The following is a 6,000-nucleotide window of genomic DNA, read 5'->3' as shown; positions in this document are numbered from 1 at the left end:
TCCAGTTCCTGGCCTTTGATGATAAAGATCTCTCGATCCACATCCCAAAGACTGATCAAATAAGGCAGCAATTCCACCTGAGCCCTCAGTCCTGTGGTCCTGAAGAACTTTAGCAACCCACAATCTCTCAAGGCATTGATGCATTCTAGATTCTGAGCTGCTTCGTGATATTCGGCCTCATGGCCTCTTTCTTTCCATTCCAGAACCATGATCTCCTGTAAAACATCATTTAACACCTATTAGAGCCTTTTCATGGATTGAAATCAAGAAATTTTGCTTTAAAAAGGGTTTTTTCTTCAACAAATTCCACCTCGGCACCATCGCGCCTGTTTTTATAAAAAGAGTGATGTCATTGTGGACGTATTTGAGCTCGAGTGCAATTATCGCGAGTTCGATGACCAAACCCGCGATGATCGCTGATGCTCAAAAAATTTTAAATCCTCCCTTTTAGAACATAAAATTCCATTTAAAATGCATGAAAATGAAATGAAATGCAAGAGCAAGGACAAACCTCTTACCTGCTACAAACGGTTCACGAAATGGCACCCCGAATCTCCCATAATGGTCACTTGAAAATCGAGCAACTTAGGGCACAAATGCACTTTCAGACCTTACTATGGTAAAATGGTAAAAAATAATGTTACTTTTGGCTATTTATATGTTTTGAAGTCATTTTTGTCAACATTTTAATAATATTTTATTATTATATCTCGATATTAGTGATGGGTGCATTTATTTGTGCAGTTACAAGTGCTTTCGGTGGATAGTGATTATTTTTTACTGATTCTCACAAGTTGTTGTTTTATCTCCTTTTTGGATTCGTTAAAAATAAATGAAAAAGGAACCCCCCTGGTGTCATCTTTAAGTCCTTTTCTGACTCTCAAAAACTGAAAAGATCATCGGGTACTTGTCATTTCAAACTTGTTAAATCAAATGAATCGACGTCACCTTAGTATAAGTTTACCTCTTTTTCGGGTTGAGATTGACTATTTACGAAAAAGGTACACCTTGGTCGACATGGTCAAGAGGTTGTCTCGGGTATTGTTTTCTGCCTTTTCAGGTTCGAGAGACAAATTATGAAAACGAACATGATAGAGTTTCCTTTTTCGTCTCTTTTTCAAACTCTCTAAATGTGAAAAATACACCGAGTTATTCTTATGTCAGACTTGTTAAAATTTTACGACGAAAGACTCATCACCATGATGAGACCGAGTTTCTCCTTCCTAGGACTCGTAAAACTTACTAGGATGGATTCATTCGAAGAATGAACTTACATGACAAGCATATGTTATCCCCTTTAAGCTTGTGATAAAAGTAGTTGGGGTACTCACTAGAAATACAGGGAAAAATGAAGATGAAACATCATTTGTATAGTCAGCATGTCGCTCTTGAACATTACACTCTTTTGCTTTCGTGTCGGGTTTGGGATATCCTTGCTCAGTCACTTGTCCTCCCAGGTCTAGGTGATCCATTTTTTCCTCTCATTTGACTATTCCATTTTTTCATCATGACCTTTAGTCTTATGTTGAGTCAAATGCTGCCACACTCCAAAGTCGTGTCGTTAGTGTTCAAGAGAAGTCCTATCTGCAGTTATTTATCTATACATTGTATGACTCATTGTTACAGTCTCAGATCTTATTCATTTCATTCCACTTTATTCCTTGTTTCGTGTCAATGATGGGGGACTCATCATTGCCCTCCTTCAATAGGTCACTTCCTGTCGACTTCAGCTCATTATCTAGGAAGATGACTTCGAAACTCCCTTTCAATACCTCAGAGCTTGCATTCCCTAATGGCAAGTTCTTCGCATCTGACAATAAGTCTTCATCATTGGCCTTCGATTGGATGATTCCACGAGTGTTCGACTACAGTTTCATTATCACATTCACGAATTGCACTGTTGTACCTTGAGAAACATTTTCATTATTGGTGATTTCTCTCGTACCTGTTAACGGTCCACATCATTGGCCAGTAATTAGGTGGTTTTCTAGCATGTTCAACTTCAACACAGTCATTCGCGCGTTAGAATTGGTACTTTGATCAGGTCGGGATAGAGCGCAAGACCCTAAGTATATGACTCAGGTTGCATGGAGTTATATGTTATTCTTGATTGTACAAATGTTTCTACTATATGGATGGTTGTGACCATACCGTGGGACTTTACATTTATGGTGATCCTTCTATCAGATTGTTGCGACCATACCTTGGATCTTATTCATTTGGATGGTTGTGCCCATACCATAGATCTCTCCATATATTCCTTATCATCCAGATGGTTGCATCCATACCGTGGATTCATGATATCATATATGTATATGTATATGCGTCATTGATTTGCAGGTCTCCTGATGGTGATTGTCCTCATCCTTGTGAAAGCTCATAAAGCATCTCAACCATCACTCCTCCTTCTACCTTCATGCTTTAGGGGCATCTGTTACACAATATTTTGTCACACCTCCTACACTTCCCTATGACATACCCCGAAGTACTCGAAACATGACCATTATGCAGTGTACTCATTCATATATGCAGCTTAGATCCTTCCTAAGTCATTGATTGGAAAATGCTTTGAGCTTTCCCTGGAAGAAATAGCTCTAAAACCCTCATTTGACCATCATCGCTCTTATGTGACTCAAAATAGTGATGATCGGCTATTGCACTGCACTTGACCCATGATGGCATCGCTTTGTTCACTTGTATACCCGCGGTGATCCCAAAAAGGAAACTTTCCTTAAGAGGATGAGAAGCTTCGTAATCTAGAAGCTTCCAGAGAGGCGAGCTGTTAGGTCCCTATAATACTAGTGATTATCCCATTACTATTGTAGTTGTATCCCTTATTAATATTGTTGTGCCCCTATTGTCCCCATATTGTTATTACTGTGCCCCATAGAATCCCTCTATTATTATTTTTGTGGCTTTATATTATTATTGTTAGGTCGACTGGGTTATATTATGACTCCTTAGACTCCTATATATAGAAAGGAGGTTTTGTCATTTGAATCATCCAAGAATTGTTCATTTATGTAATGTAAAGGAGGTGCCCCCCTCGAAGAGGCTGAATTCTAAGGCGTTGATCTATCCATTCTATCTTTTTTTGAGCTGGTTTCATAACATTTGGTATTAGAGCTTTGGATTCTAGGGTTTCGCTACTCCAAATAAGTGATCGTGGCATTTTCGCTATAACTTTTTTCTGCGACATTTCAGAAGCTAAAAAAAACCCATTTGAGAAGAAATCGCATTGAACCTCAAGTCCGAATTTCAGAGCTATTCGCGCTATATTTGTGGAGATATGATCTGAGGAAGTTGGTATTTTTGCAGACTCTCGAATTACATTCCAAACAGGTGACCTGGGGAAAATTGTCATAACTTTATCTCTGAGCATCGGATTGAAATTTCATAAGAAGGTACAGAAAGATGACAGACTGTAGTTTCTTGTATATATTTTTTAGAGAAAAAGTTCAAAATAGTGACTCATGGAACGTCGTACAAGTTCGCACCATTGAACTAGTCTATAATCAGGTCACTATGGGAGATTTGGCATAACTCTTCCTTGGAGAATCCAATTTGGATCAGACTGGTGGCATTGGAAAGAGGACACGAAGGACTACTGCAGGTCACAATTTCAGAACTGGATGATCCGAAATTATAGAGATACATCAGAGGCAATATCGAGCTCTTACAAAGTGAAAAAAGGTGTGTAGATTTTTTTAAATTTTTTCTTAAGCTTGGTTTGAAAAATTATTTTGAAGAATTCAAAGGGCATAGTAGAGCATTATTATCAGTAAATGATGCCCCGAGGAAAGAAAATGCAAACATGTAGTAAGCAACCTGAAAGCCCTAGCATGACTCATGAATAAGAGGAAGAAATGCTACATGATATATCAAAATTACAAGACCAAGTGCAACAAATGTCACTCTCACAAAAGCTAACAGAAGCTAAGATAAATGGCGTGGAATCTAAAATAAATGGTGTGGAATCTAATATAAAGGGCGTGGAAGCTAAGATGAATGGCATGGAAGCTAATATGGACGATTTGAAGATAGATTTGAAGACAGGCATGGAAGATTTGAAGACAGATTTGACAAAGTTTCTACAAGAAATTCTTACTAATGGTGAAAGGGTAGTAAAAGAAACTAATAATGAGAAAAAAAGAAGTGTTAATCATGATTTGATAGACTCTAATGTTGGACCGAAGACCCACCATATTCCAAAAATCAATATGAGGAAGTTTGATGGCAAGGATCCCGCAACATGGATATTACAAATGGAACAATTTTTCAATCTCAATAATGTGCAAAACACACAAAAGGTACGTATTGCAACTTTATATTTGGAACCAAATCAGTTTATATGGTTTCAATGGCTTTGCTCTCATAAAAAAATTATCACTTGGGCAATTTTTACGGAATAATTGACAGCACATTATGAGGATACAAAAAGCAACACTTTTTTTAGCCAATTGATAAGTCTCAAACAAAATGGTTCAATAATGGAGCACATTGAGGAGTTTAAAAAATTGAACATAAGGGTAAAAAATATTCTAGAGGAGCATAGGATTGATGTGTTCATAGGGACTATAAAGGATAATACCCAACATGATGTTCGCCTTTGGGAACCTGATTCATTAGAGAAGGCATTCAAGTTAGCAAGAAAAATGGAACGCAAAATTATGGCAACCAAGAAGCATACCACTCACAACTATAAAGATGGAAGTGTTGTTGCCCCTAGTCTTCCACAACCTATAAGGTTGACACCACAACAATTGGAAGAAAAAAGAGCAAAAGGGCTTTGTTACAGTTGTGATAACAAATACACTAAAGGTCATAAGTGTGCTAAGAAGAAATTATTCTACATCGATTGTGAAGAGGAAGAAGAAAATGAGCAAGAAAGGTCAAAAGAAGGGGTTATACTCTAGGAACAAAGCCTAGATAAAGAAGAAATGAATCCGACCATATCTTGTAATGCATTGGCTGGAATTACCACTCCTCAAACCATCAAGATGGAAGGACAAATCAAGAAGAAAAAGGTAATAGTGTTGATTGATTCAGGAAGTACCCACAATTTTATTCATTATAAGATAGCAAAATAATTGAATTTCTTTCTATATCCAGCACCAAAGTGTCAAGTGATGGTTGCAAATGAAGGAACGATAAATTGCTCTGGAAAGTGCCATAATATCAAGCTATCCATGGGAGAATATGTATTGAATAGCCCAATGCTTTCCATTCCAATGGGATGTGCTGATGTTGTACTAGGAGTCCAATGGCTACAATCTTTGGGTACAATAGCTTTTAATTTTCAAGAAATTTTCATGAAATTTTCTGTGGAAGGAAAGGAAGTTGAATTAAGGGGTATTGCAGGGAAACCGGGAAAGATAATCAGCTCTAACGGTATGACAAAGCTTCTAAAAAAGGAACAAAGAGGTGTAATTGCACAATTATGTTCGCTAGATGTTTCCACAATGGAATCGTCTATTTCTCCAGATCTCCAAAAAGTCTTGGACAATCATTCTAAGGTATTTGAGACTCCCAAAGGTCTCCCACCTATTCGTGATCATGATCATGCTATTCATCTGATTCCAGGAAGTGTTCCTCCAAACATCAGGACATAAAGATATCCCTATGCCCAAAAGAGTGAAATTGAACGTATGGTTGCAGAAATGCTAGAGGCAGGTATAATTCAACCTAGTCAAAGTTCTTTCTCTGCTCTAGTAGTATTGGTGCATAAGAAGGATGGATCATGGCGCATGTGTCCGAGTTATAGGGAGCTCAACAAGCTCACTATTAAAGATAAGTTTCCCATTCTTGTCATTGATGAATTACTAGATGAATTGCATGGATCAATTTACTTCACCAAGTTGGATCTTCGTCCAGGATATCATCAAATCATAATGAAAACTAAAGACATTCCGAAAACAACATTTAGAACTCATGAGGGCCATTAAGAATGTTTGGCCATGCCTTTTGGCCTTACCAATGCACCTTCTACATTTCAAGGTT

The sequence above is a fragment of the Pinus tabuliformis genome, chromosome 9, assembly GCF_031772625.1.
Source record: "Pinus tabuliformis cultivar Carrire ecotype Pingquan chromosome 9, CPIR1, whole genome shotgun sequence".
Lineage (NCBI taxonomy): Eukaryota > Viridiplantae > Streptophyta > Pinopsida > Pinales > Pinaceae > Pinus > Pinus tabuliformis.
This window is presented reverse-complemented; position numbering follows the sequence as displayed.